Genomic DNA, 12,916 nt, shown 5'->3' with positions numbered 1-12,916 from the left:
GCCCTTTGTTTATTTGTCCTATACAGCTCGTTGGCTAGGATGAATTCTCCCCAGAGTCCAGAAAGATAACCTGAAATAGGTCCCCCCAAAAAAGCAGAAAAATTCTGGCTTCTAACCAAGAATAGAAGCCACAGAGGCAGGAAATTACACATGCAGATCTGGATCAGGTTCTCCCGTTTCCCATTCCACTCACCCCAGCATCTGTGCATATGCTGAGAAACTCAACCATTATCAAAAATTCTTTCTAAGGTCAGGAGAGAGTTGCCTGTTACCTTTGTCTGTAGATTTTATACTCAAAGAATGCTAAAAGAAATTTAAGATAACTAGAATTATTTTTTAAATATAGCTTTACTGTGCTCCACTCTCCCGCCAGCAGTAAAGTGGACTCCTTAAATAGGCCTTGTAAAAGCAGATTATAAAAGCAAAGATCCAAGAGAACCATACATTTAAGCACCCCACCTGCTGTACACATCGGTCGCCAAGGACCTCTGAATACGCACGCTAGAAACAAGCACAGATTTTTATATTCGCTTTGCCTCAATTATACAGGTATCATACTCCCAGTCAATCTCCTTCACCTTTGGCAGTAATTATTCCCCATCTCAGCATTTACCTTTTCTTACCTTTCTTCTTGGATAATAGTTTTAGCCCTCCAGGGTGTAATCATTTCTTTGATCCAGAGGACAGAATTAAATTTGGTTTTATAAAGAATCTCTCATGGCTGTAGCTCAGACACTTGAAAAGGCAATGCTGATGCACAGTGGTGAGTGGGGGAAAGGTTCTCACACCTACTTCTCTGTGTTTACTAGGGTAGAGAAGCCTGCCTGACCCATTTTTACCCAGATGTTGGGGATCTGAGCACACCGCCATAAGATCCATATTAACCCCTGAATGATCCTCAGACCAAGGAAATGGACTCTCCTTTCCTGACATTGACTAGAAAGTAGCCAGTTGTGTTGGCTGTTGTCTCATTTCATTTACAAGGTCTTTGAAGTTCATATATTTGTGTAAGGAAGTGGGGTGGAAAGGAGGGTCTTAAAAGCTCCCTGACATGGGGAGAAGTAGGAAGGATGAGAAAGTCCTGAGGGCAGTATATAGTGGGAGGTAATCTTAACATTTTCACTTACTAGATGTCTCCGATGTGCCAGGCACTTTACTTAGATTATCTCTAGTCAAGGTATGAGATTCAGGCCAAACCTGGGCTTAAATCTTAGCTCTACCTCTTACTAGTTGTATGATCTTGACAATTAGTTTGCCTTTCTGCACTTTGGTTGGCTCAGCTGTTAAACACCTACTTCACAGAATAATCAAGGAGGATTAGTGCTGGTTAACGGAACATGTTTCCTATATTAACCATTATTATTATCATCTTCAATCCATCTCTGCTATCTATGCATTTAAAGATGAGAAAACTGAGGCTCTGGTGAGTTTAAACAACTTGTTCAAGGACACAGAGTCAATGAAAAGCAGACCTGGGACTTGAGCCCAACTCTGTATGACTCTTTCCATTGTGTAATGACACCTCAGAGCACCCAAGATAGTATCCATGGCAACTGCAGAGTGACTTTGGTGATGGTTTTCTTAGTTATCAGCAATATACCACTTCAACTTCTGGGTGTAAACATCTCCATCCCCTATTCCTGCCTGTTCAGGGCTTGGCTTAGCCCACTGCGCTGACCTCTGGAGGGTTTATTCTGGTCCAGTAAGAAAAACAAACCAGTAGAAAATGAGTGATGGGTAATTTTATATCGTATAATAGAACATTAGACATTAAACATTAGAGGAGGACTCATGAAATGTATGGCCAGTATCCCTCTGCCTGACCATTTCCCTCTTCCAAGTCTCCTTTTTATTCATTCATTCAACTAATACGTATTGAGCAGTTACCACATGGCAGGCACTATTCTAATGCTGGGATATGCAGTAAACAAGAAGACAAGGTCCTTGCCCTCAAAACTAACAAGAATCATTGTAAAGACATCCTAATTGAATATCAAGACAGGAAGAAACCTTAGAGATCATGTTGCCAACATCATACCATCTAAGAATGTCTTCAATAAAAAGTACATAATTATAATAATTGAAGAAATGCATAATTGAAGTAATTATTTGAGTTAAATGAGAAAGAAAGAAGGGTCAGAGATTTTAATAGCAGCATGATGGATGGATTTAGTTAATTAGATAAGGCATCCTCTTTACACTAATCCCTCCTAAAATGGGCTTGTCAGTCATGGAGCTTGCCACATTCACCAACTCTTCTAAGGAAAATTGTCTACCTACAGCCTTCTCCTGAGGGAAATAGTGCTGGGGTGTTTTATAAACAAGGCTTGGCACTGAATGGACAACACAGAAATCTGAACCAAGTGTGATCAATCTATATGCTGGTCACTAACCATCTGATACTCTTGTAAGAAAAGCTCTACACAACAGAAGTAATATAATTTTCCAAGACATCCAGTATCTTTCTCCAGAGTTAGAACAGGGGGAAATTGATATTAGTAATAAGGACTTTAAATATATGAACTCATTAGTTATCAAAACAACCAATGAGGTAAGTACCATTATTATCCCTATTTTACAGATGAGGAGACTGAGGTTAAGTAACTTGCACAGCTAGTAAGGAATAGAGTTAGTGTTTGAAACCAGGTATTTTAACTCCAGAATCTATGCTTTTCGTCACTTTGGATCTCCAAATAGCAGGAGGAGAAACAAGACAAGACACAAAGAGAAGCATAAACAGAGAACAAGAGAGACTTGTTAATGGTGTCCGAGTGCAGATCTATAGATTCTTGCTCCTGAGGGGACCTCAGAGATGACTCTAGTGCTCAGCACTAGCTGGGAACATGGGTAATGGATGTTGTTAGATTCCCGTAAGAATACTGTTTTCTCTGTTGCCATGTGTGCCCTTTCAAGAAACTTCCACTACTAAGATGACTTGAGCAAGTTTCCTGCAGCCCAAGGTCCTAACATGTTTTTTCAACTATGAGTTCCCCAAATATAAAATTCTAGAATTCCAGAATTTGTAAGTCTTACCTTTTGCAACAACAATGTATCTGTTTTTTTTTTTTAAATCTCTTTCTTGTTTTTTTTTTATTTCTAGCAAATACAAATTGTGAATGACTCCTGATGAGGCGATGTAGGAAAAGAGTAACGTGGAGGTTAGCTGACTACCTAGACCTCTATCTCTTCTGTGTTCAGCACATGGAGAGCTGGCCACTGACTGCAAATGTGCCTGAGGACATTGGGCATCATTCTGCAGGAAACCTCAGCCAGCCGAGCCTGCCACGTCTCACATGTTTGTCTCTCTTGGACACAGACCAAGATGCAAATCCTCTGGGCATCTCTCTGCTCTTCATCTCACATTCCCATGTTGCTTTGTCCATCCCAGACTCTTGACCCAGACTTTACTGTTCCTTTCTTTCCTGTATTTTTGAGGGTACCCTCTGGAGTTCTCATTCCTTATTAAGTTAACTGCAGTTAAAGATGTCTCTTCCTTCATGTATAAAACAGGTCTATTAAATGGTAACTGCTTCATCCTCTTTGCTCTATCGTCTGAGCCTCTTTTTGCTAATCTTACACACACAGTCTATATATACAACCTCCTCCAACTCCCTTCAAAAACTCTTTTCAAATTCTTTATTCATTCAGAGAAGTCCATAGGTAATAACTACCAATTGTCTTTTCACAAAAAGCATAGATGTTTAGATAAAAGAAGATCTGAAGTTAGAATTTCATTTGTGCTAAAAGTAGGGGAGGATCCTGGGGTGGCGAGGTACCTTGAAGACAATCTCCTCTTTTACTTACCATAATTGACTTCAATATTAGACCTGGGTACAAATTACTCTAACAGAAGATGGAAAGTATTTATTGCTTGCAGGACTAGAACAAGCTCTACACACCATCACTGATTAGAATAGGAATATGTTTCTATCCCATATGTCAATAGGATGGTGATACCAAAATCTTCTTAGGCAATACAATGATGTTATTAGCAAGGAGAATGAAAACATGTAAATAAAGACTCCATGTTATTTTTTAAATTTAACTAACTTAAAAGAAAAAAATACAATGAAAGTTTTCTCCTTCAGATTTACCTTGATTTTTCTTTCTTAGTGAAGACGACAACCCTGCCAAGTTTGAAGCTTACAGCTTTAGACATTTCTGAGTTACACAATCACAAGAAAGAGATTGAAGTATTTTCTTTGAGAGGGGGACTTGAAGGGAAAAAAAAAAGCCTGTATGGTCTGACTTAGAGGCAGAGAAGCCAGTGGAATTGTATCAGTTCAAACTTTCAACAAAGAAAGAAAAAAAAAAACACACTTCACTTCAGTATGAGCCATGAAGCATGGCCATTTCCAGGCTAACTTTTTTGTGATGAGAAAGGTGAATATCTTGAAATGTCAAAGGAGAAATGGCATATGGTTCATAATTATACAAGGTTTCTCTATTGCTCAGGATCCAAGTCCACAGTTAACTCTAGCTGACTCTGGCAATAGTCACTTATATAAAAACACCAATTTCTAGGGAATAAATGTTTACAAGGTCTCCAATATGATCCTCAAATCAACTCTTGGATATAGGTATTATCAAGCCCATTTTATGAATAAGGAAGCAGAGGCTCACCAAGACTAAATGACTTGCCTAAGGACACATAGATGTTAACTGGCACAGCCAATAGTGGAAATCCAGATTTTCTGACTTCAAATCCTGGGCACATTTCACCAGATCATAAAAGAATGGGTGTACTAGCCAATTAGGCTAAGTCATTGGATCACCAAAGCAAGATGCTACTCTGCATCTTTCTACCATTATAACCTGGGCTGTAAAACTCAAAGTAAAATTTTGGCCCATTAGAGAGGGACAAGAAAACTATAGGATTCATCTCAATGGTAGCATAACTACCTTTAGTTTGCTCTACTCCAGGTCAGACTAAAGGAACAACAGCTTTCAAATGGAACACTGCATCCAATGACTTCAGTCTTCCATAATACTTAATTTTTTATGTAAACTTTATAAATCCTAGAAAAAAAAATGTTGCATTCTATCATTAATCAAATGTTATGAAGTTCCAGCTACGCAAGAGGCATTGTCCAAGTCCTGGGAACATAAAGAAGAAAAAAAGGTATTCTGGTCTAAGATTACTTCCCAGCATTGTGGAAGAATGAAAGAAAGAATTATTAAACAATACAAGTGTAATAAAACAGAATGAACAAAGTACAGAGGAAAGATGCTAGGGGAGTCAGAGAAGTCTTTATAGAGATGATATTTGAGCTTAAACTTGAAAGATGACTAGGAGAAAAGAGATGAAGGTGCATTCTAGCAATTAACGCTTTTATATTGAATTGCATTCAGGGCCAAGTATGAGAAGTGGGGAGGGGTTAACTTCCTAGATTATGTAGCATGTTCATAGGTTTCCAATGGTGATCCCCTGTGTCATGATATCAGGTTGGCTCCAGACTTATTAATTATGTAAGTTTTAACCATGGCTTTAGGTTTTAAAGATCCAGGCGTTATCTTCATCCACAAAAGGACAGTGGATTTTATTTTTTTTTCCAGCTTTATTGAGATATAATTAACATATAACATTGCATAAGTTTAAGGTGTACTATGTCTTGATTTGGTATTCTTATATACTGCAAAACGATTACCACCATAGCGCTAGCTAACACCTCTATCGCATCACATAATTAGCGTTTCTTTTTTGTGGTGAGAATATTTAAGATCTACTCTCTTAGCAACTTTCAAGTGTATAATACAGTATTATTAGCTATAATTACCATGCTATACATTAGATCCTCAGATGGTGGATGTTATTAAGGGACAATTTTTAAAGAATGGGAACCCATATTTTATAAAAGATACAGTAGCTTCTTGTATGAAGGAATTGAAAAAAATCTCAGTGATTGTTATTACAAACTCAAAGGCTAAAAAGGCCCATGCCTGGAATACTCCCAAGGAATCAAGTTTGCTCAGGAAAGAAACTGAATTTGCTTTAAAAACATGCATCATCTTATTTCATATCAGGAGCTCTAGGAGAAAGAAAGAAAAGCTCTCTTTAGGAGCTCTTAGAGGACTGCCTAGACCACCTGAATGTGAAAATAAAATCTTGGGGGCCAATAAGCAGATATGAAAGGGAAAAAGGGATGTTCCTGGATCAAATGGATCAAAAAGAGATGATTAGAAAAGGGGAGGGGGTGTTTTACTTGTTCTAGATGCAAAAGGGTTGCTCCAGTCCAAAGAAATCCCACAGAACAAGAGAGCAAGAGCCCAGCCTCATCTGCAGTGGTTCCCTAAAGGGAGCTTGGATCCAGAAACTGCTCGTTTTAAAGCAAAAGATAGTTTCTACTTGTAAGAGCAATTGGGGAACCACTCTTTAAAGCTGGGATAGCTATATAAAGGATGTCAGAAAAAAAATTAGACAACTTTAATAAAGACCAGCACAAATACTCATGGCATTATTGGGTGAGTTTCAAGGTGACTCGGTTATTGTGGGTGGGGATGCAGTATTGTGATGGTTAATGTTTAACAACCCACTCTCTGGAAAAAAATAATAACCTTCCTTGTAGTGTTTTTCAATTTCTGTGATATGAATACTCTCTCCATGGCTGACTTCAAGCTTTCAATACAATATCACTGAACACGGATTTGGGAAGAGACATGCACAATCGGCTCTTGTGAGCCTGTGTGAGCCAGCTCCAGCACACCACCGGGGGCAGGCAGTTATCAGAGTATGCTCAAAATTGTGTGAAATTTGGCCTCTAAGGGAACATGAGGAACAAATAAAACACACTACCAGGGACCTAGGGAAGACAACAAAAGACCGAGTTCTGGACTGCTTCAGATGTTGGTCTGCTGTGATAATACTTCCTAGGTGAGGTTAACCAACTCAGGGTTGGGAAATCGAAGAGTATTTGCTTGAACAATAGATAATCTTGTTGACCAGAATGCACTGACTTGTCATGTCTCATTGTAAGGACGCCCACAAGAAAAAATATACAAGCATAAATTTTTAAAAAGCCAATATCTGGGGCTGGACGATATTCAGCTAGAATGCACCGCTACCTACCATCACACCCTTAGGCCTTATTCACAGGCAGCATCTCTTTTGATTGGTTGGTGCCTGTGCTATACTGAAGGTTACATATTTGAGTATCATTCCTATCTAGGCCAGAAATCAAAATGGGGAGAGAAAAGAGAGCACTTAGTGCAGTAACTACCGCCAGCCTTCCATGTGGTAGAGAAGGAAAGGAAGTCACTAAAGAAAGATTACAATGTCAAAACCCTCAGCTGAGCCTTTGTACAAGGCACAGGGGAACGAGCAAGGAAAATAAAGCACTAGAGGTCTATCCCTTATTGCAGAAAAAAATTTGGGGAGAAAGAAATGTTACTTAAGGCTTGTAACATCCAAATGCAGAGGAGAAATAAGAATCACAGGGTGGATATGCTTAGGGGCACAGACTTCAGAAATGTCAATTGCAACTTCTATTTAGGAGTTTTCCAAGGGTAACGCTCTAACTAAAAGGAATGTCAGGGCAGGGGTAAAAACCTTCTTAAAAGACAGATTTCTTAGGATTAAACAGTGCCACAGGAAAAGGCAATGGTGAGGCCATCAAGGCACAGGACTGATAAATATCTGCACATGGAGCCCCAAAGAGATTATATCTCTGAACAGAGCTCACACTCCACTTGGTTCTCAGGCACCAGGTACAAGGGCTCCAAAGGGAAAAGGCAAACTAACAGGTTTTGAATGTGCAAAAAGGTAAAAAGGAGGTCTCAAATTAAATTGATGCTTAGGGCTGCCACCATTGCATATGTCTACATTTAGAAGAAGAACCCTGTCTTTTTGAGAAAGGTGACTACATTATATTGAATTTCCCCTCAGTGCCAATAAATCCATGGCCATGTAGACTCCTTCACGGGAGTTTTTTTCTTGGCTAGATTTAAATTCATAGGCCATAGCACAAACTGATGGGCATCCTGGCAAAGCTGCAACCTTGAGGTTTCCCGCTCTTTCGTCTGGATTCTTTCAGATATGACTAAGTCTCAACCATAGTCTTTGGCAAAGGCCAGCATCACGTGTACAGTTAATCACACGCCCTGGCGCTGTGCATGTGAGAGTTTGGCACTCTTGGTGAGGACACATTCCTGGCTCAATTCTAAGTTGGTTACTTAATCTAAGATGCTACTAGATGTACTAGGTCAGCCTTTCTCAATCAGGGTTCCCTAAAAAATTAAGACCTAATAAGATCTACTGCCCTAAAGCAGGCATCGGCAAACTTGATTAAAGGGCCAGATAGAACATATTTTAGGCTTTGTGGGTATAGTGCATGTATTTTTAATTTTCTGCATGTTATGTTTTGACATCTTAAAAAACATTTCTGGCTGCAGAGACTCCTCCTCCCAGGGCCAGACAATTCCTGGAGAAAGCAAAGGGCCCAGCCTGGAGCATGCCTTTGATATGTAAACTAGGCACTCCAGAGCCACACCTTTTGTATCTGGCCCATACTGAAGGTTACATATTTGAGTATCATTCCCATCCATCCTGAGCATCTCAGGAGGCGATACACCTCTGCCTTAATCATACCAGACAATTAGAGACCACCCCAATGGCCCAACACCCTCTGAAATTATTCAAACTAGCCAAGTCTAAACTGTTCACTCTGCCCTGCTTTGCCTTTCCAGTGGAAACCCCAATAAAGGCAGTGACTTAATCACTCCTGACTCTAGGAGTCAGGATATCCTGACTCCTAGACAAATCTTCCCTGTTGGCGAAGACCTCTTGCTCCTATCTTCTGCCTCCTGACTACCCTGCTGTCTTTCCCTAGTGGCTGTGCCTGCGGACATGTGGTGCCTCCTGTCTCTAGGACCTGTGAGTATTATAAACTTTATTTTCCTGACCCTCTTCTCTGTGTCCTCTTGTGACCACGCCTGACTGATCATCTCATAAAAGAACACAAAACAGTGAGAGATACATTCTCTGTTTCAACTCCTCAGCTCTATAGCTATAGCATGAACACTGCCAAATGCATCTAACATTAAGAAAGAGAGTGGCCATGTTGCAATAAAACTTTATTTACAAAATAGGCAGTGGGCTGGATTTGGCCCCCAGTTGCAGTAGTTTGTAACCCATGCTCTAAAGCATCCATGGTATGAAATAACTTAGCTCTACTTCAGTGCATCTAGAATGATACTAGTTATACCAATCTCGAGAAAACAGTTCCTCAAATCATTTTCTGTGTTCTTTGCTTCAGACGAGGAACCCGAGGTTGGAAAAGACTGTACTAAATAGTGTAGATAACTTTGATTCAAATAATCCCACGCAGACTCTAAAATGTCTCTCAGATCATTTGAGCCCACCTCCCCCCCTCCACAACTTCAATCCCTACAGCTTCTTCACACAAACCTACTCCCTCTGTTTTTGCCTTATCCTGGATGTAAAACTTAACACCTCTTCAAATTCCGAAGGAATCCAACCACCCTAAAATAGGAGTTGGCATCAACAAGTGATGGAGTAGGATCTTCACTTTACATATGATATCTTACCATAAACTTCTTAAATGTTCCCATTAAAACATGTCTACACCTCAAGTTCCCTTCCCAGCCATGCCAATACTGGGGGCTTCTCTGCATATAATTACACAACTGCCCTTTTGCCCGTCACTTACTCCTGGACCTTTCCTTGTCCCAGAAACTTCAATTTTCTTTTTCCTCCATTATGCAAAGCAATTCTGTTTGGCTCCAAAGCTGCACCCTCAACTTCACATAACTAAGTCTATCCTAGACTTCAGAAAAACCAACTCCTTGCTGTTGACAATATTAACCCTGCCTGGAAGCAGACTGAGTTATAGACAGAAAATAAACCATCTTGTTTTACAGATATAGTTTGTCAAGTGTTCTAAAATTGTGTGTGTGAAGGAGAAAGGCATGTATATTTTAAACTGTTCACGTTATCCAGAAGCCATGCTGTTTGACCTTGGGATTTGAGCCGTATATGCCACCCATAGTCTAGGATATCCTGACTCCTAGACAAATCTTCCCGGTTGGCGAAGACCTGATGCACAAGATGTATGACTAGGATGTTCAAATTGCTAGAGGGAGAGGTGATCAGAGGATGCTGATGTGATCTAGAAAAGACAAAATGGATCCTGGGTGGGTAGCCAAATATACAATGATGTTAAGAAGCACAGGCAAACTACATGAGGAAAAGCATGTAACCATGTATGAATCATTCACATACATGATTATATACTATGTTTCAAGTACCCTGAAAGATTGAACTAGATTGGGAGAGAAATCTGGTTGACATATCTTCTGGGATAGTTCCAAAATTAGTGAACCTCTTGCCAGAAGGAACTCACAACTGGCTGAACGACAAACGAAATGATTTGTATGTGGATCACTTATTTGTGTCATGAATGCCTCCTGCTGACACCCGCCTTGCTTCCCCAAGTCGGTGGGGCTTCATCCCTAGACCTCTGAATTAGCATTCCCTCTTCATTAGAGCTGCTTCTCCGGTAGAGTGGGTTACAGTTAGGATCCTAACGGTCTAGCAGTAAAGTCCACATTTGCAGGCTTTGGACACAACTTTAGAGACAGGGATGGCAAATAATTTCCAACTTGCATACTAACACTCGTTGGTAGGGGCCACTTAAATTCTGTGTTGAGAGGGATTCTGAGGTCACATCTGTAGCAAGCAGGCAAAAGTTTTGTCTCCTTTGATATTCTAAGTGCTGTTGGCCTGCCTACACTAACAAGGGTTTTCAAGGAAGAGTTTGGTGGAATGAAGAAAAAGAAACTGCTTTGGAGAAAGACAAGCCTAGGTTTGAATGCTGACTCTTCTCCTTAGTATCTCTGTTTTAGGCAAAAAGCTTAAAAGCCTCTGAGTACAGATACCTTTATTTGTGAAATGGGGATAACAGCACCCACCCACAGAGTTGCTCGAAAATGATTCAGCACATGCTAAAATCTAACACAGTCTCTGGCACATGGTTAGTAACTCAAAGTATGTTAGTTCTCCTTCCTGACTGGAAATACACCACGCTCTATCACGCACAAATATCAGACCTCTCAACTGGTATAAAAATCATCTGATGAAAGCATGACTGAAAGACTGTAGATCTTTTCAATCTGAGACAGAATATTACAGAGACCAATGTGACTGTCAACAAGTTTGTCTCTCTTTGAGGGACACAAAATTGAGAAACAAGGACTTCAAGTGAACGAAAATGGAATTTAATTCACAATCAAATAAAAATGTTATAGCTTTAGAAGCAGAGAATATTCTTGGAATGGACTCTGTTCAGTACCGTAAATTTAACCAGCTGAATTCTTTAAGTATCTGCCTTGTCAACCTTTTGAAATGAAGGTTGATTAGGTTCAATGGGAAATCTGCATTTCATCATGAAAATGGAACACAACGTCCTTGGCTTAGTCTCCCGAGGAGTAGCAATTTGGGGCACTATGTGCAAAGCATGAAGTAAAAACAAAGGTAGCCAATTTATTTCAGGCATGACAAACAAGAGGCATGCATATGCAGAACCAGAGAAACATGAAAAGGCACAGCCTCCGCTCTCACTGTATAGACCTCCATAAAAAGAAAACTCCCCAAAGGGGCTTCTCCAGTCTTTTATTTTACAAATAGTAGTTTATGAGAATAGAGACATGACAAAGAAAGGAGATATTTTAGATTAAGTGAGTTGATGTATTTAAATATTAGGGAGAAGAAGAACTCAATTATCAAGGGGTAAATGCAGCAACACCAAGTCTTGTCAAAAGAAACTAAGCCCCATTGGGTGTTGCTCAAATCCTCACTTCTTTTGAGAAGGTTTAACACACAACCCAAGAGAATCTGACTATCTAATAACCTGAACAAATAAAAAAAAAAGTAGAGTGGAAGAAAAAGTGTGCATATTATGCATCTCGTTTCTAAAACAAGAGTGAATCGTGCACAAGATTTAGCAGGTTAATTAAGGAGTCGGTTAGCAATGAAGTAAAAGCTGGCACACTCCCAATTCTGGCTGACAGTAGCCAAGACATAGACATAACTGATGTTTCTCCAATACAACCAAGATGTGTCACCTCTTCCAGAGAAAACACATTACCTATAACAGGCTTAAAGTCAGATTGGAGGCCAAAATGTTGCCAATGTTTTCAGATCAAGTAAGTAGCCTCTGAAAAGCTGAGTAAGCTGTTTGGCTGATGCAACAGTTAACATTGAAGGGACAGTTCAATGGGCTGACATTGGCTAAGAGAATCATTTAGTCAAGTTCACGACATCTTCTTCCTCAATCCTGCACCTTTAAATCAAGTTGACCCTCCCATGGAGGAAGTGACTGATGGCCAGTTAACACGAGATGTATAGGTAGCCCATTCCCTGCAATTCTTCTGGCCCTGAGCACCTGTGCCGGCCCACTGAGCGTTTGGAACACTAGAGCAAAGTGCAGCAAGCAGGAAACCCAATTCGGTACAATATGTATTAATGAGCACCCCGTATGCATCTGGTGCTAAGCTTCGTATTATAGATATGCTTGGTATTGTGGATACCTAAGTGAATGAAACATGACTCTGCCTGCAAAGAGCTGCTGTTGAGTGGGGAAAACAGATGGTAAAAAAAATAGTGATATTCCAACATGGTAAAGTTGGACATAAACAATTACAGAAACTGACCTGTGAAGGGATAGCTACTTCTGAATCAAGAGAGTGAAGTGAGGGTCAGAGAAAATGACAGAGAAGTGATGATCTTTAAACAATGACCAAGACTTTGTCCTGTGGACTAAAAGGAGAGCACATTCCAAGCAATGCACACAAAAGCCAGCATGTGGAGGGGTGATCATGCACGGCGTGGCTAAGGAATAATAGTAATGAGATTGTAGTGGCTAGAGTGGGGAAGCTATGTCCTAACTCTGAGATTGTTGAC

This window comes from Diceros bicornis, chromosome 4 (genome assembly GCF_020826845.1).
Source record: "Diceros bicornis minor isolate mBicDic1 chromosome 4, mDicBic1.mat.cur, whole genome shotgun sequence".
Taxonomy (NCBI): Eukaryota; Metazoa; Chordata; class Mammalia; order Perissodactyla; family Rhinocerotidae; genus Diceros; species Diceros bicornis.
Note: the sequence above shows the minus strand (reverse complement) of the source record.